Here is a 25,256-nt window from a genome sequence, read left to right as displayed (position 1 = left end):
TGGACAATGAGAGAGAGAGACAGAGAGAAAGGTCTTCCTTTGCCATTGGTTCACCCTCCAATGGCCACCACGACTGGCGCGCTGCGGCCGGCGCACCGCGCTGATCCGATGGCAGGAGCCAGGTGCTTCTCCTGGTCTCCCATGGGGTGCAGGGCCCAAGGACTTGGGCCATCCTCCACTGTACTCCCTGGCCACAGCAGAGAGCTGGCCTGGAAGAGGAGCAACCGGGACAGAATCCGGCACCCCAACCGGAACTAGAACCTGGTGTGCCGGCGCCGCAAGGCGGAGGATTAGCCTAGTGAGCTGCGGCGCTGGCCACACATCTCGTCTTTATAACTGATGCACAGAAGAGTGTGTTTTGGACAGCAGCACTTACTTCACACGCTTTTCTTAAGGACCTTTCATTGGGAAGATATAAATATCCTAGGTGTTTATGTACTTAATCACAGAATTTCAAAATATACGGGCAAAGACTGACCAAACTAAAGGATAACAGGCAAATAATAATCAAAATGGGAGATGTTAACATTTCTTTTTCTCTTACTGCTTCAATAGACAACAAAAACCAGTGCAAAAGATTTATCTTGATTTGTATCACACTTTATCCAACAGCTGGACACACATTTGCTTTCAAGTGAACATGAATATTTATGATGATACACATATCCTAGGTCAAAAAAATTCCAAGACATGTCGGAAGATGGAACACATTAATAGTACATTCTCTGACCGACCACAGTGGAATTAAAATAGAAATCAACAAGATGTCTAAAAAAGTCTTCAAATATTTAGAAAGCAAAACACACTTTTACATAACCAGCAGGTCCAAGGAGAATAAAGGAAAGTAGATACATTTTGAATAAATAATAGTTGAAAACACAGCAAATCAAAACTTGGGGAATGTAGTTAAAGCAGTGCTGCAGTGTTTACATTAAAAAATTGAAAAGTCTAAAAATGATTTAATTTCCACCCCCAAACAGATAATATAAGTTAATACAAAATAGACATAAATATCAATTATAAGCATAGAAATAGAAAATATACAAAAGAGAAAGCAAAGCTAAACATGGATTTTTTATGATGAATAAAATTGGTGAATGTCCACCACATTCAAAAATTATGAGAAAACTCAAATTACCAATGCCAAGGAAAAGAGGGAGGCATTGCTACAGGCCTGGCAGATATTAAAAGGACAACAAACGATTATAAAAACTTTTCCAGGAAGAAATTTATTGCTCCTAGTAATTTTCCTGGTAAACTCGATCAAGAATATAAGAGATACTTTACTAGTATACACAAACTCACAAAAAGTAGAGGAGGCGGCAATTTTTCCTAATTCATTCTGTGAAATGAGCATAACTCTAACATGGAAACAAACTAAATGTACACAATAGTATCACTCGTGGGTAAAGACGGGCAAATCTTTAACATTTTATGAAACCAAATGTAACCAAATACAGAAGGCTGATACAGCATTACCAAACAGAATTTGAGCCAGTAATGCAAGGTTGGCTTAATAATTAAAATCCGTGTTATTTACCATCTGAAAAGAGGCATCAGAATGTCTCGAAGATGTGAGAGAATTGCCAAAATGTAGCATCCTTTCAAAACTGTCAGCAAAGCAGGTGTTGGAGGGCATTTCCTTTTTCTGAAGGGAAAGCAGGGTTAGGGATTTATCTCAAGAGATCTCGCCTTGGAACAGGAGGCTTGGATACCGGGGTGGATCCTGTGTCCACCTGATGTGCCCTGGCACCTGGGAGAAGACGGGCTGTAAACAGAGCTGTGGTTTGCTGCAGGCTCAGTGGGAAGACAGACGCTCTGGGGCATTGAACTGAGGATGGCTGATCTGTGTTCTGCATCTTCTGAGAACATCAGAGCCCGGGGTGGCCGTCTGGGTACCGCAGGCGTCAACCCAGGCAGGCAATACATGTGTTCATTACAGGTGTGCGTGGTTGAACTACCCCAAGGACACGCGCCTATGTGATAAGGAGGCACCGCAGTCAGGAGGTTAATGCATGAACGCTGGAATCAGACAGACTGGGTTCAAATCCTGGCATCTCCACGACCACCTGGGTAGCCTGAGGAAGATTCCTAAGGCTTCCACACTGTTGTTCTCAACTTGGAGAAAGTGGAGAGGAGCTGCCTGGCAGGAAGGGATGCGGCGTCCAGGCAGGTTGGGGCTCTCCAGCCCCACTTCAAACACCTTGCAGCCCAGCTGGTGATAACCATGGCCATGGAAGTGGTTTGTCTTTCTCCAGGACTTGGAGGGCCTACTGCTCCCTGGCGAGTGAATCAGCATTGGCGTGGCAGAGGGGGTGGGAGTGACCAGCTGTCCTCCGTGGAGGCTGCCCAGAAGAAAGAGGCTGGGGCCAAGTGGACCCTGCACTGCTTTGTCTGTACCCCCTCCCCCCCATCTTAGCACATGTCCTGCAGCTGCCATCCTGGGCCTCAGGGGTGCTAGGACCCACAAGAGCCTCCTCCTGTCCTCTCCAAGTTTCTCTTACTCTGGTTGGTCCCCGGCGAGCTGGCCTCCACTGTGCCATGATCCGGGTTGATCCAGGGCTCCTGCTCTGACCATTCCCTGTGCCTCCAGGGAAGTCAGTGGCTCACGGGCACTGCTGGCTGAAGCTACCTCCCCGGGCACAGGAGCTGAGGGATCTGCCGGGCAGGCGTCCTTGGTGGAGCCGCTTCTTTTGGTACTGCTCACTCCCAGTCTTTTACAGTCCCCATCTAGGGTGGGGCCCCCAACTGGCAGCGGGGTGGGGGTGGAGGAGTCCAAAAGGAGGAGCCAGAAATTCCCAGTGGGGAGAAGCTGCTGGGCCCCGCCCTTTGCCTTGTAGTGCCTTTTCTTCACAGCCTTTGCCTACAAGCCCCCTCCGGTGCACCTGCCAATGACATGTCCGGGGGGACAGTGCATGGCTTGTCTTGGAAGAGAAGGCATTTTGGAGCCATGTCCACACTGTGTTCTGTTTCTAGGGTCAGACAAGCACACACTGCTCTCCATGGACAACTTTCTGGCAGGCTTTCCCCTCTCTCGCTCTGCGCGCCAGGCTGGCTGGGACCCCCTGCCCCGGCAGCTTATGCAGCCTACTATGTTTCTCGCTCACCTACACCAATACCTCAGTCTTCACTGACCAGCCCATCGCTGACTGGCTGAGCCCCTCACTTCCACCACGCAGTCAGCATGTGTGTGGACTCAACCTCCCATCCTGGTTGGGACATGGGCATAACCGACACGGACACCTTCCCTGTATCTCCTGGCCTCCTGCAGGAGCCAGTGTGCGCTTCCTCCTGGTTGGCCAAGTCCATCCCAGCGTGGGGCAGGTCCGTGTCTCCACCATGCAACCCACATTTATGGTCAGCAGCCCTACCTCACTTTGAGCCTCTCCTGTAGCCCAGCAATTACCCTTTAGTCACATTAGGGGGTCCAAGGAGCAGTGTCATGGAATCTCTTTCCCCAGAGCCCCTGTTTTCACTGGTATATTCAGGAACCCAGGCAGAACCTTGGCCGGCGGCACAGCCAAGCTTGCCTCTGACCCTGCTGAAATTGATATGGCTACCGTATCCCCTTCCCAAATTCTCATTGGCAGTCTCACCTGACAGCTGTCGTAGCCCTGACCCTTTGGGAAATCTGGAAGGCTCAGGACAAGCTCCAGACTTAATCTCCACGGTAGCTCCGGCACCCAGTGGCGGCAAAAGGCAATCAGCTTTCGCACACCTGACACCCACGTCCTTTGGCATACGTGTGAGCGCCCAGCCAGGCCTTGGTGGCTCTGCAGGGTCCGAGCAGCCACTACTTGCTCTGGGGTCATCATGGAGATGCTCAGCACTGGGCACGGCTCACCCGTTGCTAGCCCTGCTTCAGACCCATTGCCATCACGGGCCCTGCAGTCCCGTGCGTGGGTGCTGACAGCACTCTGGCTGGTGTGTCTGCTTCAGGCTCAGCTCCACGTCTAAAGCAGTCTGGCTTTAGGAAAGGGCTAAGAGGGACGCCCAACATCTCAACTTAGGTTGGGGGAGGCTTAGGCCTGTGCACCGGCGTTCTTGCCATCCTATAAAGCACCTCTCATACAATTGGCCAGAATTTCCGAGAGCAAAACTTTCCAGGGAGACTAGCTGGGGCCTGCCCAAACAAAGCACACCTGTCATACCATCACTGAGCAAAAGACTCGTGCCCAAAGACACCTGTGTTCTTCCTTGCGCCAGATCGCCCGGAAACCATCTGGCCAAAACACATTTGTTGTAGTCGGAGGGGCCTGTGGTGGGAGTACTCCTGCTCTGGCCTGTAGTCGGATCACCTGGGGTGCACCTGACAGAGGCAGCTGTCTCACGCAACCACACCTGTGCTTGGAGGCCCTTCTGTTTCCACCTCCAATCAGAGCACCTGGCTTCACCTTGTCCCTAGCACATGTATTGCAATGGGAGGGGACAGCATGGTATCTGTCATGGAGAGCCTGTCCCTCCTGCAATGGCTCTGGGCACTTGAGGGCCCATAAGCCAAAGCAGGCCTGTTACTAATGGAGAAGGCCGCACCACTGAGACACGCACACCTCAAGACGTTGCTGGCCACAGCTTCTGGCGGACACCCAGGGGCCACTTGGCTTGAGCACATCTGTTGCTGCTGGAGGGGCTGGAGCCGTATCCGTGACTGTAGGAGCCACTCCGGACAAAGGCATCTTGGATCCGTAGATCCACAGAGTACACGTGGTGCAATGGGAGGTGACGGCACCACACCCCGTGTTTGGGGACACTTCTGTTCCTACCATCATTCCGAGCAGTTGGGGGCACTCGTGATGAGAGCACACCTGTTGTGGCCGGATAGGACAACACTTGGAGGAAGACATGTCTATTCTCATTGCCCTTCCGAAACCCCTGGGGCCTAGGCCAGGGTCTCTGCCCCCTTTGACTTTGTGGGGGCTAACACGACTGAGAAAACATCCGATAATCCGGAATTTTTTTACCTACTTTTGATCATATCAAGTGGGCACTGCAGTGCGTTGTGCGTGGCAAGCAGTGTTTTCACCACCTGTTTAGGGTTTCCTTGGGGACAGAAATACGGGGGCATCAGCCCATTCATTTTCTTCTAGCGCAAGAGCTAGGATCTCAGCAACTAAAAGCAAAAGTTTCCTCCAGGAATGGCCAGGGGGTCACAGGCCCCCCTCGGATGGATCTTGTTCTCCAGGGAACAGGTTCAGCCCCTTCTAGTCATGTCAAACAAACTCAACCTGCCTTTTATCTTCCAAGGCTAAGCCGCAGGCCCAACACCTCTGGGGTCTGTGTATGTGTCAAAGGTCGCGGGTTCAGATGAGGCAGAACGTGGTGGCCTTGAGGCATTGCGCTGTGGAGAGAAGAGAGAGAGACCTGTAAGTACCAGCCAGGCAACACTCTGGTTTCAACTCCCAGCTCGAAAGACCCAAGCTCTGGGCCGGTTTTCCTCTGGCCTCAAAACTGTCAGGACACACACTGCTGGCTGTAGCCACCCCCTTTCTCTTACCTCCTATTTTTCTTTCCCAGGCTCTACCCATCATTTACTGGTCTGTCCATCCACCTGTCTACATACACATGGTGTTGTTCTTGTTAATTGGTTCTCTGCTTGTATGTTTTTGCTCTTTGACTCACTGGTAGAGGAAAATTTGACTTGTGTGAAGGGACTTCAAAATGCTCATGCAAGACAGAATTAAAAATAAGTTGGTTTTCATGGAAAAAATTGAAATCCATGCATACAAGGAGTCTTCAAAAATTCAGGGGAAATGCATACTGTGAAAAAACTACGCATGGATTTCAAAGTTTTATTTTGCACCAAAATAAACCATGGACTTCTTTGAAGTACCTTCCTGGGAGGGGCACTGTGTTGAGCCAAAGTTGTAAGTGTGCAAGTGGCCCAGGGAACAGCCCTACTTGACGAGAGTGTGCACTGACTTCTTCTTTTTTTTTTTTAAGATTTAATTATTTGAAAGTTAGAGTTACAGAGTACACAGAGAGAGGAGAGGCAGAGGCAGAGAGAGAGAGAAAGAGAGAGAGAGAGAGAGAGAGGTCTTCCATCCGATGGTTCACTCCCTAGATGGCCGCAACAGCCAGAGCTGCGCTGATCCTAAGCCAGGAGCCAGGAGCTTCTTCCGAGTCTCCCACATGGGTGCAGGGGCCCAAGGACTTGGATCATCTTCCACTGCTTTCCCAGGCCACAGCAGAGAGCTGGATCGGAAGAGGAGCAGCTGGGACTGGAACTGGCGCCCACAGGGGATGCCGGTGCTTCAGGCCAGGGCGTTAACCCGCTGCACCACAGTGCCGGCCCCAGCGCTGACTTCTGAGGCTTGTGTTTCCCGAATGAGAGCTGAGGGCCCACGGGAAGGTAAGGTTCGGGGGGAGGGGAATGAGGCAACGCGGCCCCCTTTCCTGCTTCTCTCTGCGCCTCGTCGCTGCTCTGACCCCACCCTAGGCTACGTCATCCCTGTTGTGTGTTGAACATTTTGGCTTCCGTGTCTTCTCTTTTAACTTACACTTGTGCCAATAATACACACACACATGCGCGTGTGCTCCACCGGTTGAGGACTGGCGTGGCATCCACGCCTTTGAGCCTCAGGAGAAAAGGATGCAAGAAATTGAGCCTGCTTTGCAATTTGGGGAAAATTGCCACCTATGGTGCCTGTCATATAGACACTGTTATCCACTGTAACAGGCATCATGCCGCTTTGGAAACCAGAACCGATTCTCCTTTCAGGGAAATAACTAAGTTGTGTTTGGAAAAGTAACCCGTCTGTTTCTAGCCTAAGCCACTAAGAATATCAAATAACTAGATTTATAATTTCACCCAGTCTTGGCTGGCTGTAGGACTGTGCGATACCAAGAATACAGTGTTTTCTGGGACATTTTACAACCCAGGAAAACCATCATAAATGCCGCAATGGCAGGGGCTGGAATAGGCTGAAGCCAGGAGCCTGGAACTCCATTCAGGTCTCTCATGTGGGTGCAGGGACCCAAGCACTTGGGTCATCTTTCAACTGCTTTGCTAGGTGCATTAGCAGAGAGCTGGATCAGAAGTGGAGCAGCCAGGACTCGAACCCGCACTCACAAAGGATGCTTGCATCCCAGGTGGTGGCTTAACTGGCTGTGCCACAACGCTGGTTCCCACATGCTCCTTCTAGAAGGCCTTCACCAGAGCTGAGCCAATGCTGGCACCATGTCCTCGAATCTCCAGAATTGTGACCAAAATACCGCCCCCCCCCCATTTTTACAAAGTTAGCCAGCCTCAGGAATTTCACCATAGCAACACCCCGGGCAAGGGGTAGTAATGGCTCACAGGCAAGATGGCTGCAGTGGTGCAGTGAGAAGTGAACTCTGCACACTCGTATGTTTTGAAGTGCTCGCTGTGGGATTGCAGGGCAGGACCGTATGTGAGAGACAGAGAGTGGTGCATGGACTTGCCATTTGAGTTCAGACAAACTTTCGGCTTCATCAGTGCATACTTGGCCACTAGCCTATGGACTCAAGTGACCGATTCAGAATGCGTACTTGAGAAAGGAGAAATGGGGAAAACAGACTCGTGACCACATGTGCTTGTGTTCACTGCACATAAAGTAAAGACCCTCACCATGAACCTCCGTGGAAACGAATTTAGGACACCAGACTACAGACTCAAAATTATGCATGTGTTAGAGCAAATGTGAGAGACTCCAATTTATAGCCTTAGGATAGAAAGTTATTCTTGAGATTTAAAAGATCATAAAAATTTTAAAAAGCCATGAGAAATAGAATTCCATTGAAAATTTTAAAAAACCTAGTTTTTAAGTGATAAACAAGATTAAGAAAGCACAAAGACTTAAAACTGATGTTCAAAAAAAGCTACAATGCAGAAAATGGGTAGGCAGCCATCATCAACTGGGCAAAACTATTTGCAAAACATCTATCTAGCAAATGACTGACACAGAATATGTAAAGAACTCCTCAAGCTACTCAAAAAAATGGGTAAAATAGTTGAGCAATCCCTTTAGAAGGAAAACATTCAGTAAGCTTGTATGAACGTGTGTTCGTACTCATCAGTGGGCCAAAGCAAAGAGGAGTAATCAAAGAACCGATTCACGGAACGAAAGAAGTCCTACAAAGAGGGAACCGAGTCTGTTCCCACTGATGTGAATTTCCAGAACTGCCATAGCCAAATCTGCAGTCACCCCAGGTTTCTGAAGCACTAGGGGGCAGGGGGTGCACCTGGGACCTGTCAGGTCGGGGAGCAAGGACGGCCCCTCCCATAAGGGATCTTCTTCTAAGGTCCAGGCGCTCCCTTCCTTTGCTGGCCGGCCTGCTCCAGGGACGAGGAATCTGACTTGCTGTGTCAGAGGAGCCACAGTCCAGGCACACCCATCTCAGGAGCTGGAGCTCCACGGTATTCATCAAGGTGTTTTGAAGCAGACACTCTGACAAGGTCAAGGCGTGTTTGCTTGTATGGTCACTAAGCCTTTTCTGCACCCAAGCTTTCTTGTGGCTTTATCTTCCTACTTTGTGCCTCCCCGCTACTGCCAGCCATCCTATTGCCCAGCGCACACCTACTTTAACATTAAGCTTTCTGGATGAATTATGTAGAAGGTATTGGAAGAGCAATACAAGAAAATGCTATTGGGGTGGGCATTTAGCCTAGTGGTGAAGATGCCGGCACCCCACCTTGGAAATCGTGGATTCAGTACCTGGCTCTGAGATTCAACGGTGATGGCCTTGCCCTCCAAAGGGATTGACGCAGCTCCCGAGGGGCACTGGCTGGTTCCTGTCACTGTGATTTGTTATCCATATCTGTATCTGTATCTGTATCTATATCTATATCTATATCTATATCTATATCTACATCTATATCTACATAAAAGTGGGTGTGGATCCTAAATTCCTCCATCCTCCTGTGCTGCTGTGTGATCTCCTCTGTGTGTACTCTCACCAGGGTGATGCTATTTGCTCTAAGACCCTCACCAGAAGCCAAGCCAGGTAGGCAGCTTGATCCTGAACTGTGAGCCTCCAAAACTGGGACATAAAGAAACCTCTTGGGGCCAGCGCTGTGGTGCAGCGGGTTAATGCCCTGGCCTGCAGCGCCGGCATCCCTTTTGGGTGCTGGTTCTAGTCCCGGCTGCTTCTCTTCTGATCCAGCTCTCTGCTGTGGCCTGGGAAAGCAGTAGAAGATGGCCCAAGTGCTTAGGCCCCTGCACCCGCGTGGGAGACCGGGAAGAAGCTCCTGGCTCCTGGCTTTGGATCAGTGCAGCTCCAGCCTTTGCGGCCACTTGGGGAGTGAACGGAAGGAAGACCTTTCTCTCTGTCTCTTCCTCTCACTGTCTGTAATTCTACCTCTCAAATAAAATAAATACAGTCTTAAAAAAAAGAAAGAAGAGAAAGGAAAGAAGGGAAGAAGAGACGTATCACTATATTCTTAGAATTGTATCTATGAACTACATTAAATCTTTTCTCTTTATGGTAATATCACATTAGCATGAGAATTGTGTTGTAGTAATTATCTTGTATTTGCTGTGACCCTGAAAATCTAGGGCAACACTAAATGTCTTAAAATAAAAAAGTTTAGTAAAACTGAAAAACTTCTATAAATATTGAAGAAGAAATAAAAAAGAGAAAACTGAAATGACCAATATTGGGATTACAAACGATTAAGATTCAAAAACGTGTTACAGATCTGAGGGACACGGAAGGGACAGCATGTGGCCACAGTCATCTCCCCGGGGAGAAACTGGTGGGTCTGAACGGTTTTCCCCAGGAACCAATAGCAAACATTCACAAACTCAGAAAACAGAGAAGGAAGCAACTTTTCCTAATTCATACTAGAAGGCCAGCACAGCCTGCATATCAAAATCTGCCAAGAAAATGACATTAGTAGCCCTCGATAACACAGACACAAAATCTCACAATATTTTAGTAAATCAAATCCAGCCAACTATAAAACAATCTTGTATGACTGAGTAGGTTTCCTGCAGGAATTCAAAGGTTGGTTTAACATTTAATAACACTGATCAATGGGATTCACCATATTAGGAAAATAAAGAAGACAGACATATGATTAATTTCAGTAGCTGTGGTTTTCACACCACTTAGACAACGTCCCAGGCAAGTAGGAGTGGGAGAGAATATTCCACGTGTGTGATAAATCACATCTACGAAAAAACTTCAGTGGATAGTATACTGAGGAATTTTACCATAAGCTTAGCAACTAGAAAAGGCTATCTGTTATCTCTGCTTGTATTCTATATTTATGATGTTGTAGCAAATATAGAAGAAATAGTAAGGCACAGAGATTAAAATGGAAGCAGGACTTTCAGCGTGGAAACATGACTGTGTGTGTAGAAGGCCCAGTGGAGCCTACAGAGAACCTGCAGGAAGAGATGAAGTTAGCAAGGTTTCAGTACAAAGGCGAACACATCAAAAAATTTTCTTGGTAAAACTACCATAAAACAATATATGCCTTGTGTACATATGTGCGGGTATACACACACGTATCATTTTCAAAGGTTGGGGAAGTTCCTCTTGGCCAATTCCAAGTTTTTGTTAGGACCCTAACAGCTGGCCCATGGAATTACTACAAGTGATGTCTGTGCCCTTGAAGCCAGCATGAGGCTGGTACCCACCTGACATGCAGTTCGTGCACGTGTACTTGGGACGCACGCACTCACAGACAGCTGTGAATCAGGCTGCGCTTCCTGGAGGAGAGGGGCCTGCGGACTGTCCGTCCCTGTGAGCACAAGAGGAAATAAAGAGAAATAAAAGGCATGCAGATTAAAACAGAAGTAAAGTGAGCAGGATGCAGACAAACCATGTAAATTGAAAATACCAAGGGACCCACAGAGAAACGACTGTAAGTCAAGAGTGGTGTTAGCTAGCTCTCAGTGTACAAAGTCCACACACACACACACACACACACACACGGATTATCTGCATAGTATCAATGAACTGCTGAAAACAAATCTTCCAAAGATCCCGTTTAAAACAGCATTTACAAACCCCAGAGAATACTTGGGAATAAATTCACAAAAGTTTTGGAAGACCGATACACAAGCACTACAAAAACAGTGGTAGCGACGTTTAGGGAGTGGATCGGCTGATGGAAGCTCTGTCTCTCTAACTCTTTCAAAGAAGTAAATTTTTAAAACAGTGGTGGTAAACTTTCTCCTAAAAGACCAGATAGGTTTGGTGGATGCCTTGGTCTCTGTCCCATATCGTGTGTGTGTGTGTGTGTGTGTCCTACAACTCTGAGATTGTTAATGTGATTCTAGCTCGCTGATCATAACAAACCAGCTAGGAACTGCATTTGTTGGACTAAGGCCCTGGTGCCGATCCTTGCTATAAAACACCACTGAGAGAAAACATAAAGGACTAAGCCTGGAAAAGCCAGTGCTGCTAAGCCGTCAGTTTGGGCCAGGACTCGGAGAGTTGGTCCGTGGAGTCACTGTAAGAGACGTCGGCGTCCCTGGAGGCACAGGTGGACCCTGCATCCATCTGCTGTGCCTCCACCTGAGAGAACACAGCAGAGAGCTGGCCTGGAAGAGGGGCAACCGGGACAGAATCCGGAGCCCCGACCGGGACTAGAACCTGGTGTGCCGGTGCCGCAAGGCGGAGGATTAGCCTAGTGAGCCGCAGCGCCGGCCCAAATTCCAAATTTTTAATTTTGTCAATTTTTAATTTTGTTGCCTGTGTTTTCAGTATCATCTAGGTAATCACTGCCTAAATCCAATACCATGAAGCTCCAGTCTATGTTTTCTTCTAGGCGTGTCAGCCCTTAGCTCTTAGGTTTAGATCTCTGATCCATTTTGAATCACTTTTGTGTATGTTGTAACCTAAAATCTAACTTCATTCTTTTGCACGTGGATATTCAAGTTTCCTAGCACCTTTTCAAAGGGAACCACAAAAGACTACTAATAACCAAAGTAGAATGAGACAGAAAAGCCAAGTTGGAGACCCCACATTTCTTGGTTTCAAATTATATTACTAGGGGCCGACATTGTGGCGCAGTGTGTTAACGCCCTGGCCTGAAACACCGGCATCCCATATGGGCACTGGTTCAAGACCCGGCTGTCCACTTCTGATCCAGCTCTCTGCTGTGGCCTGGGAAAGCAGCAGAAGATGGCCCAAGTCCTTGGGCCCCTCTACCCACGTGGGAGACCTGGAAGAAACTCCTGGCTCCTGGCTTCAGATCGGCACTGCTCCAGCCGTTGTGGCCAACTAGGGAGTGAACCATTGGATGGAAGACCTCTCTCTCTCTCTTTGCCTCTCCTCTCTCTGTGTAACTCTTTCAAATAAATAAATAAAATATTTAAAAAAAGAAAAAATAAAACACAACTACTTTTTAAAATAAAATTATATTACTGCATTAGAAGTAATCAAACAGTATAATACTGGCATTAACAACAGATCCGTAGACCAACAGAATGTACGAGAGAAGCCAGCTTGCTGTGAGGATTTAACAGGATAAAGCACATTAACTGTAGCAGTGTAATCCTAACAGCTCAACACCTGAAAAGTTAGTGCTCAGTGAACTGTAAGTGACGATTAGGGGAATAAAAGAAAGCCAACATTAACTCGCACCCTCCGCCATGGCTCCCATGGTGACCCACGCGGCCTATCTGCACGTGCCCCCCGAGGCAGTCTGGTCTCAGTTGGAAGGGTTTCCCAGCTGCTGAGTGCCGCGGGCGGGCCAGGGCAGCAGCGTCCGAGCCCTCGGTCAGCCTGCCTGGTGGTCCCTGCCCAGCTTTCATTTCATCACAATCTCTGCCCCTGACCTGCTCCGTGGCCCCCTCCCTTGCTGCCGCCTCCTGTGCCTCTCTCAGGACTCCTAGTGTCTCCTCTGCTCAGGTTCTTACCTTCTAGCTGGCTGGTAACTGAGTGCCACCACCGGACCACCTTGACAGCACCTCAAAGCCAAACTGGATTTCGTGGAGTTCTCCTGGGACTCCAACCCACCCTCAGCTGGCCCCAGGATTGGCCTTGGAGAGCTCCAGGGGCTACCGGATGAGCAGGTTGTGTGGGCAGGCTCAGATGTCGCTGGGCCTCAGGTCTGGCTTCCCCCTGCCCGGGAGAGGTTGCCCTCCCAGCCGGGAGGAGACCCCAAGAACCATGGCCCAGCTGCCTCAGACACATCTGGAGAAATCAAAATCCCACTCCTTTCGTTATGTGATCTGCCTTCTCCTCCTCGCCCTTGTCTTGACCTCCTTGGGCTGTACCTTCCTGGCACCGAGAAGCCAGAATCTGGAAGACACTCTGGCCAGGCCCAGTCTGGCTGCTAAAGAAATGAACCACCTGGAAGTCGTGAACGTATCAAGGTTGGTGTACCCACAGCCAAACCTGCTACTGTTTTCTAAGGAGGATGTCCTTGTCCAGACACCTTGGTTAGCTCCAATTGTGTGGGAAGAGACTTTCAACATTGAGATACTCAATGAGCACTTCTGGCTCCAGAATGTCACCGTTGGGTTGGCCTCGTTTGCCGTGAAGAAGTACGTGGTCTTCCTGAAGCCGTTCCTGGAGACGGCAGAGGCCCACTTCATGGTGGGACACAGGGTGAAATACTACATCTTTACCGATCAGCCCGATCGCGTCCCGCCCATCCGGCTCGGAGCCGGGAGGCAGATGGCCATCCTGGAGGTCCCGACCCCCGCCGGCCGCCGGGAGGTGTCTGGACCCCGCATGGAAATACTCGGCCATTTCTCCTCTCTGCACTTCTTCAAGGAGGTGGATTACCTGGTGTGCGCACACGTGGACGTGACCTTCCAGGAGCACGTGGGCGTGGAGATCCTCTCCGCCTTGTTCGGCACCATCCACCCTGTCTTCTTTGGGCGCCCTCGGGACACCTTTGCCTACGAACGCTGGCCCCAGTCACAAGCCCACGTTCCGCTCGGCGAGGGGGACTTCTATTACACAGAGGCTTTATTTGGGGGTTCAGTGCCAGAAGTTCACAAGCTCGCCACAGCCTGTCACGAGGCCATGGCGAGGGACAAAGCCCGCCACGTTGAGGCTGTGTGGCATGAGGAGAGCTACTTGAACAAGTACCTGCTTTACCACAAACCCACCAAGGTCCTCTCCCCTGAGTACATGTGGGACAAGAGGCTGATGGACTTGCCGGCCATCTTCCAGAACGTGAGATTTCAGGACAAGTGGGTGCTCCAAAGGATCACCAAGCAACCCAGAACGCGTGACAGAAGCCTCCAGGGAAGCGGGGAGAAGTCCAGGGGACAGGTAGCCTGAGAACCTGCCAACACGCAGTCTGCGTGTGCAAAATGGCTGCGGTTTAGCACGCACCCCACCCCACCCCTCTCCAAGCTTAGTAAGCCGTAGCGTCCCCTCCAACCCGTGAACACACAAGTGTGTGTACTCCTCTGGACAGGCCTGATTCCTGGGCTCGGGCACGAGTTCCAGAAGTTGCCACCTGGAGTCTCCCCACCCGGAGCTTCCCCGGCAGCCCTTCAGGCTGGGTGAGGCTGGCGGTCTCGTCCTGTGAGCCCGTGATAGCCCATAGTTCCCAGGGCCCCTCCAGGTGTAAAAGGCTCCAAATACCAGTTGTGTGTTTTTCCCATGTCCATGTTGAACAAGCTATTTTACACAAGAAGAGCTTGGGAGAGCGTTTTCTCTCCCTAAGGCAAATTGCAAATATGCTCCCAGGATCTCAGGGAGGTGTGAGCAGCGGCCGTGGTAGCAGAGCACGTGCTGGAGTCCGGGTCTCGCAGCGCGCACTCTACTCCACAGCTATGGCGTCAGGGGTCAGGGCTGTCTCGGGGCTGGCCTGTCATTTCAGCCCTCCATTCCGTCAAGGTGATCTCTGACCCTTGAACTCAGCTGCAAAGGAACAAGGATGCTGGTTGTGAGGCTTCCGGTTTGTTGCGTTGGTTTTTATTTTATTAGGGAGAGATGGAAGCAGGGAGGGGAGAAGGAAGGAGACAGGAAAGGGGATAGGGAGAGAGAAAGGGGGCAGAGAGAGAGAGAGTGAGTGAAAGATCCTATTCTCCCATGTTCCCATCCACTGGTTCGTTCCCCAAATGCCCACAGGGACCAAGGCTGAGACAGGCTGGGCCTGGAAGTTAGGAACTCTTTTAAAAAAAAAAAAAAGATTTATTTATTTATATGAAAGTCAGAGTTACACAGAGAGAAAAGAGGCAGAGAGAGTGAGAGAGAGAGAGAGAGAGAGAGAGAGAGAGAGAGAGGTCTTCCATCCGATGGCTTACTCCCCAGATGGACGCAATGGCCGGAGCTACACCGATCTGAAGCCAGGAGCCAGGAGCCTCCTTCGGGTCTCCCACGCAGGTGCAGGGGCCCAAGGACTTGGGCCATCCTCTACTGCTTTCCCAGGCCATAGCAGAGAGCTGGATCAGAAGTGGACAGCCAGGTCTCGAGCCGGTGCCCATATGGGATGCCGGCGCTTCAGGCCAGGGTGTTAACCCGCTGTGCCACAGCACTGGCCCCCGGAAGTTAGTAACTCATGGTCTCCCACGTGTGTGGCAGGGACCCATCACCTGATCCCTCTGTATTAGCAGGAAGCTGCAGTGAGGACAGGAGCCGGAGCCTGAAGCCGGGGACTGGGCTATGGGACTGGGCATCTTCACTGCTGGCTCAAATGCCTGCCCCTTACATTGGTTTCTTTCTCCTTCTCTCTCTCTCTTTAAAGATTTATTTATTTATTTGAAAGAGAGAGAGAGAGGAAGAAATAGAGATCTTCCATCCACTGTTCACTCCCAGATGGCCACAACAGCCAGGGCTGAGCCAAGCCGAAGTCAGGAGCCAGGAGTTTCATACAGGCCTCCCATGTGGCTGCAGGGGCCCAAACACCTGGGCTGTTTTCTGTCGCTTTTCCCAGGTGCATCAGCAGGGAGCTGGATCAGAGGTGGAGCAGCCGGGACTCAAACTGGTGCCCATATGGAATGCCGGCACTGCAGGCGGTGGCTTTACCTGCTGTGCCAAAATGCTGGCCTCTCTTCTAATAGTTTTTATTTCTGTAGAATCAATACTCATAGTCCCCAAATATTCCCAACAGCCAGGTCTGGGCCAGACCTAAGCCAGGAGCCAGGACCCCCATCCAGGTCTCCCACACGGGTGGCAGGGATCCAAGTACTCGGGCCGTCTTCTGCTACCTTTCCAGGTGCATTAGCAGGGAGCTGGACTGGAAGCCGAGCAGCCGGGACCCAAACCAGCTCTCTGATATGGGTTGTTGGTGTCGCAAGCAGTGACTTAAGCTGCTGTGCCACCATGCCAGCCCCTGAAGCCCTCCTCTGACTCTGTCCCAGGGCACTGTCACCACCAGCAAGGTCAAAGGAATAAGCACACTGAATGTGACGAAGCTGAGCCCTGTGTGAGGACGAATCTTTGCCACCGACGTCTCCACTCTCGATCTGAGGTCTACTTCCTGCCTCTCCACACCTGAGGCTGAAATCCGCCCAATGGCACTTGTTTCCGTCTTTAGCAGACTGATTCTAATAAAAGTAACTGTGACTGATCTCGGAGTGCCTGGGCCCGTGTGCTGTGGGGGGAGGGAGAGGCCTGGCCGGAGATCTTGGGGGTGGAGAGGAGAAGGGAGGTGCGTAGCCGTACAGGGTAAAGGGGCTGCAGTCTGGCAGAACCAGGAGCCACCCAGGCCCCGGGCAGACTGGCTGTTTGATCTCAGGCAAGCTGTTTGATGGTCCTGAGGCTGCTTCCTTGTCCATATTACGTTACAGAATCGCAGTGTCACTGCAGGGTTCACTAGCCTGGCAGGTTCAACGTGCTGGCCACGCCCACACACAGCTTTTCTCTGGCTTTCGCCTTCGCAGGGTTGTAGGGCTTTTGCTCCCCAAAAGATGACTCCAGCGATGGAGGGGACGACTGGAGATGATCTTGGTGGGCTCCTCTCAAGTCCCATTGGTCTACCAGTGGCATTGGGCCTTTTCTGCCCCTCCTCAAGGAGGCCGAGCCGTCTTCACAGAGGCTGTTTCCAACAACTGCTCCTGTGTCCCACCGGCCGCCCCCCACCCCCCCACCCCCCCACCCCCGCCTTGCAGGCTGGTCCTGGACCCAAGGACAAAGGGAGTGGGTGGCAGAATGCTGTTGTCATGGGAACAGTCCAGGCCCCAGATGTGTGCTTGGGGATTGCAGAGAGTGCAAACTACTTGATCCCAGCGAGCCGCCTTCTGGAAGTTCTAGTAGGGTAGGTGTATGGCTGGAAGGCGAGGACTGGTGCAGACAACCGAGGCAGAACTGGGTTAGGCTCGTTGCAAACTGAAACAGAACAGGGAGGGTTGACCTCATACTAGGGTTTGCAGCTCTGTATCCCCTGTCGACTGTCGAAGCTGCACCCCTAAGGCAACAGTACGGAGAGGTAAGGAGTTCAGGGGATGATTAGACCCGAGAGCTCCGCCCTCTTGGAGGAGTTCCGCAGCCTTGTGAAAGGGCTGGAGGGATCTTTGTGCCGTCCATGAAGAAAGAGCCTTTGCCATACAGCATGCCCGTCAGCACATTGCCCTGGGACGCCCCAGCCCCCAGAACTGTGAGCAGTCAAGCTATGTTATTTGTAAACTGCACATGCGGTGGGGTTTTGTTATAGCAGCGGGCATGGACTAAGACACCTCCCCCTTTGCAGAGGTCAGAACAGTGCCAGGCCTCAGCTGAATATGACTCCCACCCCCCCACCCTTCCAAAATAGGAAAGACAGGCACTTATTTTTCTTCTTCAGGCTGGCACAGTAAGGTCACAGGCAGAGAGCTGGCCTTGAACTTGGGGCTTGGAGACCCAGGGTTTGAGTCCGGGCCCTCCTCTTCCCTGTTGGGCCAACAGGCATTTCACGTTACCTACTGCTTGCTCTAAGTCTTGATTGTTACACCTATCCAGTGCTTGTCACGCTGCCAGACTTAACATTAAGTGAGCAGGCCATACTAACACCTATAAAACTTCACTGAGAAGGAAAAGGCTTTGCACAGATGAAGAGCTACGTCATGCACGAACAAAGATCTTTGCTCCTATGGAGCTTATTCTAAAATTCACTCGAAAGAAGAAATGCTTGATATCAGTGAGGAAAATTTAGTATCTGGAATTTGCATAAGGAAGAAGAGACAGACTGTGAATCAGAAGGGAAGGTAGCCGGAATTATGAGGAAGTCAGGAGTGGACAATAAAATCATAGTAACTGTAATAACAATTGTAATAAATCGTAAAGGCCATAATGAAGGTGATACAACATTTACCTGTCAAACTGGAAAAAAAAAAGACACAGACCTATATGGACTAGAGGATTTCACAAATCAAGCTACAGATAGCCCCACCCTCTGATAACCTCTTGTTGGGATAAAATTAGCATAATCCTTCTTGAACATTTTCAAAGCTTTAAGGAAGTTTTTACCTTACTGATAGGGGGGAGCTCAGTAGAGAGGTAGGTAGGAATAAATGAAGCTGGAAGGTTTTTTTTCTCCATAACTTCTCTGTAGTGCTGCATTGCAACCCCACCCTCTTGCCTGTCCAACCAGTGTGGCTGCATTCCCATAGTGCACCTGTTTCTCGCTCAAGACCAGGAAGGAGGAGATGCCATGATGGCCATGAGGAAGTTAAGCTGCACATGGAGGCACCAGGAAGCCTCATGCATGCTAAACTCCACCCTGCTTGTATACTCACTTAGCGGGCCACCCTCTGTCTTGCAACAGGCACTGACCACGTGGGAGTGCCCTTTGATTGCTGACTTTGCTTATGGGTCCTTCTCTGTCCTCCTTCCATGTGCTCTCCTAGGCAACTCTCTGGCCCACTCGTATCAGGTATCGCTCCATGTAGGACAACCACTAAAAACAGCTCAATGAAAACAAGTGGATTTGACATACGAAAAGAGGAGAAGGGCGGGGCCCAGTGCTGCGACATAGAGGGTAAAGCTGCCACCTGCTGTGCTGGCATCCCATATGGGTTCAAGTCCTGGCTGATCCAGCTCTCTGCTGTGGCCTGGGAAAGCAGTAGAAGGTGGCCCAAGTCCTTGGGCCCCTGCACCCACATGGGAGACCTGGAAGAAGCTCCTGGCTTCTTCTTGGATCAGCCCAGCTCTGGCTGTTACAGCCATTTGGGGAGTGAACCAGTAGATGGTGTCGCTCCCCGTCTTTGTAGAGGAACGACACAGGACCCTGCGCTGTTCTTTCGTCCGCTCGGCCCTTCCCGGGTTTGCTGCTGGTTCTTCCCGGGTTGGCTACTGTCCCTCCACCTCCGTGGAGGAGCGGGCCCCCTGCCACCTTCCCCACTTCCGCAGGGGAGCAGCACACCGCCGGCCGGCTCTCTCGGGGGCTGCACAGGTGTTCCTTCAGATAGATGTTACCCTTAGATGTTCCTGGTGCATGTTGTCTCTCTCCTCCCTTATAGTCCTCTTCCGCCAATCCCAACTCGGCTGCCCACACGCCGAGTACGCTGCTCTCCTCCAATCAGGAGTAGGTCCTACAGTTTATTGGTTGAACTGGAGGCAGCTGTGTAGAAGCTGTTTCTCCCTTCTCAGCGTCATATTGTGGGAGAGCAGATGCATAGAATAAGTCTTAATTCCAGTAACTTAGTCTAGTCTGAGTTGCTCCCCAACTCTCTAACTCTGCCTTCCAAATAAGTAAATACATTACAAAATAGAATAGAGGAAAATAAGCTTTACCCGCTATGCCACCACGCTAGCCCCAAAATTTACTTCTTTTCATTTTACTTGAAAGACAGAGAGACAGAGAGAGGGATACAGAGAAATAAGCAGAGAGAGAGAGCGAGAGTGAGAGCAAGGGAGAGAGAGAGAGAGATTGCTCTTCTATGTGCTGGTTCACACCTGCAACACCAGGGCTGGGCCAGGGTGAAGCCAGGAGCCAGGAACTTCCTATGGGTCCCCCATGCACTTGAGCCATCATCTGCCGCCACCCAGGATGTGCATCAGCAGGAAGCTGGATGAGCAGCCAGCTTGTGAACCAGGCACTGCAGTATGGGATGTGGGTATTCCAAGCAGTGACTTAAGCCACTGTGCTAAAAGCCTGCCCTAAGGACCGGTGCTTTGGTGCAATGAGTTAAAGCCCCAGCCTGAGGCACCGGCATCCCATAGGGGCACCAGTTCGCATCCTGGCTGCTCCACTTCTGATCCAGCTCTCTGCCATGGCCTGGGAAAGCAGTGGAAGGTGGCCCAAGTCCTTGGGCCCCTGCACCCACGTGGGAGACCTGGAAGAAGCTCTTGGCTCCTGGCTTCGGATCAGCTCAACTCTGGCCATTGTGGCCGTCTAGGGAGTGAACCATCAGATGAAAGACCTCTGTCTCTCTCTTTCTCTCTCTCCCTCCCTCTCCCCCCGACTCTACTTCTCTGTGTAACTGTGTCTTTCAAATAAATAAAAAATAAATCTTTTGTAAATAAAAGCCCACCCTAGTTGATTTCTTATATATGAAAAATGAAAACAACCTATAAATACTGTTGAACATTATTTACTTATTACATTTTATCATATTATGATAATTAATTATTAATTAATAATTTTAATTTATATGCTTTTGGGTTCTTATTTTTATAAAGCATAGAGGCACAGAATATATTTGGGTCTGTTAATAATTGCTTTTTTAGCACACTAGGTGCAGGAAGGCAACTTGAAAAGACTACCTGCTGTGTAGTTCCAACCACGTGACATTCTTGGAGACAAAAAAGCCAATGATTTACATGGCTATGGGGGGAGGGAGGGAGAGATGCAGAGGGGAGCGCAGGGGCTTTGGAGGGCAGTAAACCTCGCACGTGCTTACGTCCTGGTGAACTCAGGTCATTCTGGTTTTGCTGAGACTCACACGATGTACAGCACAGAAACCGCACCTGATACGAACTACGGAGCTGAGTTAACAACAGTAATAGATCAGCACGGGCTCGTCCAAGCACCGGATTGTGGGGAGCAGCCCGGACTGGACTGAGTTACTGGAATTAAGACTTATTCTATGCATCTGCTCTCCCACAATATGGCGCTGGGAGAGAAGTAAACAGCTTCCGCACAGCTGCCTCCAGTTCAGCTAATAAACTGTAGGACTTGCTCCTGATTGGAGGAGAGCAGTGTACTCGGCGTGTGGGCAGCCGAGTTAGGATTGGCGGAGGAGGACTATAAAGGAGGAGAGAGACGGCATGCACCAGGGAACATCTAAGGGGAACATCTAGCTGAAGGAACACCTGTGCAGCCCCCGAGAAGAGCCGGCCGGCGGTGTGCCGCTCCCCTGCGGAAGTGGGGAATGTGGCCAGGGGGAACTGCCCTTCCACGGAGGTGGAAGGGATAGTAGCCAACCCGGGAAGAACCAGCAGCCAACCCGGGGAGGGCCGAGCAGACGAAAAGAACAGCGCAGGGTCCTGTGTTGCTCCTCCACGAAGAGGGGGAGCGACACCGGATCATCTTTGTTTTGGATAATGAGCTTCCTGCACACCCCAGGGCTGTTGCGGCTTCGACAACAAGGATCCACGTTCATCTGCAGGCGTTTGAGGGATGGCGTGTCCCCAGAGGCGTGGCTACACCAACAGGGGCCCTTCATTTCTTCTGGGCAATCGTCTCTGATCCCTTGTGGCCCAGTACAGGCTCAGCCCACTGCCCTTACTCATCTCCTACAGGGTATTAGGAGAAGCTCAAGGTCATGGCAGCTTGGGAATTCATGTGTGATCTGTGCAATCAGGGTCTAAGTGTGTGTGTGTGTGAGAGAGAGAGCGAGAGAGCGAGAGAGAGAAACCGAGGGGAGGGAGATAGTGCTAGATCTGCCTGAATTTTACAAAAATGGTGGAATGGAGCTGGTACTGTGGCATAGAGGGTAAAACTGCCGCCTGCAGTGCTGGCATCCTATATGGGCACCAGTTCAAGTCCTGGCTGCTCCTCTTTCGATCCAGCTCCCTGTTTCTAATGTGCCTGGGAAAGCAGTGGAAGACGGCCCAAGTGTTTGGGTCCCTGCACCTGCATGGGAGACCTAGAGGAAGCTCCTGGCTCCTGGATTCAGATCAGCCCAGCTCTGGCTGTTGCAGCCATTTGGGGAGTGAACCAGTGGATGGAAGACCTCTCTCTCTCTCTCTGCCTTTCAAATAAATAAATATATCTTTTAAAAAATGGTGGAATGCATTAGCAGCTTTTCTCAGCCATATGGCAAAAAGAGGTGGAGAATTATCATTGCTTGTAAAATTGATTTTAATCAGGGCGGCATGTGAGGAGGGCAGTGGGGGCTCATCGTCCATCAGTACTCTGAACCTTCTGGGAAGCATTATTTGACTTAACCTCTTTATTTTTGAGTAGGGCAAAAATTCGAATCCGCCTCACGATGTTGGACAAGCCCAGCTTTTTTCGATGTTGCATATCCTGCAACAGGTCATGGTCACACATGTATTCTGGAGAGAGTAGCTTGGTGGGTTTGTGGTAAAGCAGGTACTTGTTCAGATGGCTCTCTTCTTGCCATATGGCCTCCAGGTGATTGGCTTTGTCTATCATTATGACCTGGTGACAGGCCTCGGTGAGCCTGTAAACCTCTGCTACTGACCCTCCAAAGAAGGCCCCAATGTAATAAAAGTCCCCTTCGTCCTCAGGGATGTAGGCTTGCGACTCAGGCCGGCGTTCATTGCTGAAGGAGTACCGGCTTACCGCCATGAAGTCCGGGTGGATGGTACCAAACAGAGAGGAGAGGATCTCCACGCCCACGTGGTCCCTGAACTCCATGTCCACGTCGGCACACACCAGGTAATCCACCTCCTTGAGGAAGCGCTGGCGGGCGCCGCGGCTGATGGCTCCCATGCGCTGCATGCTGATGTCCTGCCAGCGCTGGTGGCTCTGGGTCCTGAGGACGATCACCTGCCTCCCGCCGGGGAGCGGGAGCTGAGGGACCAGCTCGGGTTGGTCAGTGAAGACGTAGTAGTTCACCCTGTGGCCGGCCATGAAGTACTTCTCCGCACTCCTCAGGAAGAGCTCTAGGAAAGACATGTAGTTTTTGACAGCAAACACAGTTAACCCAATGGTAGCATTCTGGAGCTTGAATTGCGCATTCAGTAGGTCAATGTCGAAAGTACCTTCCCACACAACTGGGGCAAGCCAAGGGGTGAGGACGAGGACATCCTTCCTAGAGGGAGTTAGTGCATCTGGCTGCAGATACTTCGTGTGCGATTCTCCAACAGCTGAACCTGTCCCAGCCAGCAAGCTTTTAACACGCTGGCTCTTCGGATTCCAGTAGCAATAGTGAAAGGTGAAGGTTATACCTGTCAGGAGGAGAACGATCACTTTATGAGATGCGTAGCATTGCCCAGGCAGTATCTTCAGTAGCTTGGCCATGGCTCCACTGCTGATGATGTAGGCGGGCTCTCTTAGATGCTGAGTGACACAAAGGACGATGCATGGACAAGGAGGTGCCCACACCCCTCCTGCTGTTCCTCGAACCTACCTCCGTGCAAGGGCCACACGACAGCAGGACATACAGGGTCCCCTGGTGGAGGAAGACTCCAGAGCTGGCAGATGTCTCAGCAGCTTCGTTTTCATTTGAGGCTACGTCAAAGAACCAGATGACAGGCCACGATCAATGCATGCCTAGACCTTCTGGGCCGGAAGTCAGGGCTCCTGAAACAGGTGCAGGAGACTGGCCCCAGGGAGGTCACAGAGCCAGGTAAGGACAGAGATTGTGATGAAAGCAGGGCAGGGCAGGAGCCACCAAGGAGCCTAATCCAGGGTCCAGTGATACTCCGTAGTAGAGAAACCTTCACATAAGCACCACGTTTTCTAGAAAAAAAAATCCATATGGTTGAGACCAGACTGTCTTCAAGGCCACAGCTGGTTGTGCCTGATGTGCTTGACCATCTTTCACAAAGCCTGACCCGGGAACCCTCCCAGGGGAGACGAAGACCTGATCAAGGGCTCTTTTCCTTCATCCTAACAATCGCTTACCCGACACTGAGTTTCCTTAGCTGGCTGCAGGTCCATGCTTTGCATAGGCTGCTACGCTGCACGTGCCTTACCTGTGGGCTCTGCAGAACAGGCGTGCGTGTGGAAGCCCCGTCCTCCTCCTCACCGGGGAGCAAATGGGCTCAGAAGCATGCGTGACGGACCATGTGTGCACGGCCAAGTGGCAACCACCGAACCCACTGGGTCAACCGGGATCTGGGAGCGTATCCCTGGCCACCTATATTCTGATCCATGGCCTCGCCTGGATATTCTTTGGGATTTCGACTTTTGGGCTGTTTTCCCAAGTCTGGTTCCTTTGGTAGCCTGCCTTGGGCTTCCGCATCAACTGATTTCCAGACAGAGCCCTCACGCTGGGGAAGGGAGGCTGAGTCCCCCTTCATGGGGGACTTCTGGGCTCATCCTGTTGCCCACACGTACACCTCCCAAGTATCCCAGCATGACCCTCCTGGCAAACGAAGGCTCTGACACGGACCCCTGCTGCCCCTCTGTGCGATGAACAGCAGGTGGAAAAGGGTCCCAGGGTGGGTAGGGAGCGTCTGTCCCCTCCTCTGGGAAGCTGCTCCGTGACACTTTTGCTTCTGGCCATCACAGGAGAGGGTGGCCTCAGGCAAGATGTGTCCCGGTGTTCTGGAACCTTCTTAGGGGAGTTGTGAGTCTGTTAGGTGAGGAAGGGCTGAAGGGCTTTGATGAGTACATTTTGAGGGATGGCCCTTTTGCCTTTTGTGGTCAGGATTGCGACTTTTCCCCGCTGTGTATACCATGTGAGCACAGTCATTCCTGACTGAGATGACAATGTCCTGGCAAAATACCAGGACAACCCCGTGAGGCTGCAGATGCCTGGATGATGAAATCACAGTAGAGCAAGGAGCAGGTCCTCCATGTGCTGCGGCTGTGGCTTGGCCGTGCACCTGGTCCCTGGGGAGTCCCCTGAACCTCAGGACCAGTGGAGGGGAGACATGTTGCCCTGCTCACCATGACCCTTCCCTGGGAACAGTGGAGGTTAAAGAACCTCACAGAATGAAAAGGTAGAGAGGACCAGGACCAGCCCTGGAGCAGGGAAGGACCAGGAGTGGAGACCCGAGGGAGCCTTTGACCCCTGCGGCAGGTGCGTGCCCACTAGCCTGAGAACCTCCATGCTCTCCTGTCTCCATGAGACCTCCTGGGGCTGGTCTCCTGGCTCCAGCTTCTCCGTCCCAGATGCCTGCCTCCTCATCAGAACTTTGATACCAGCAGCTTTCATTGTCCAAACACCTGTTCTTTTGTCATAATTCCCCAAACTCTTTATCCCAGGCTTTCCTGACCTTGTTTGCCCTTGGGAGATTCTTAGAGATTCTTGCAGACTATTCTGTGGCTCACCCGACAGGAGACATGGCAGCCACCCTAGGATAACCCCTTTACCACT

At 51.1% G+C, this 25,256-nt stretch overlaps 1 protein-coding gene and 2 pseudogenes across 1 annotated transcript in view; 2 read left to right on the top strand and 1 right to left on the bottom strand.

Annotated features, from left to right (window-relative positions):
* Window positions 1-25,256, top strand: part of LOC149120855 (protein Aster-A-like) — a 426,501-nt gene that overhangs the window by 365,792 nt on the left and 35,453 nt on the right. The gene's annotated exons all lie outside the window — the stretch shown is intronic.
* LOC149120857 (histo-blood group ABO system transferase 1 pseudogene) lies at window positions 13,237-14,162 on the top strand (annotated as a pseudogene).
* On the bottom strand, window positions 22,139-23,230 carry LOC149120856 (histo-blood group ABO system transferase pseudogene; annotated as a pseudogene).

This window comes from Oryctolagus cuniculus, chromosome 18 (genome assembly GCF_051225735.1).
Source record: "Oryctolagus cuniculus isolate XC-2025 breed Fujian yellow rabbit chromosome 18, ASM5122573v1, whole genome shotgun sequence".
NCBI lineage: Eukaryota > Metazoa > Chordata > Mammalia > Lagomorpha > Leporidae > Oryctolagus > Oryctolagus cuniculus.
The sequence above is the reverse complement of the archived record's forward strand: the minus strand, read 5'-3'. Positions and strand labels throughout refer to the sequence as shown.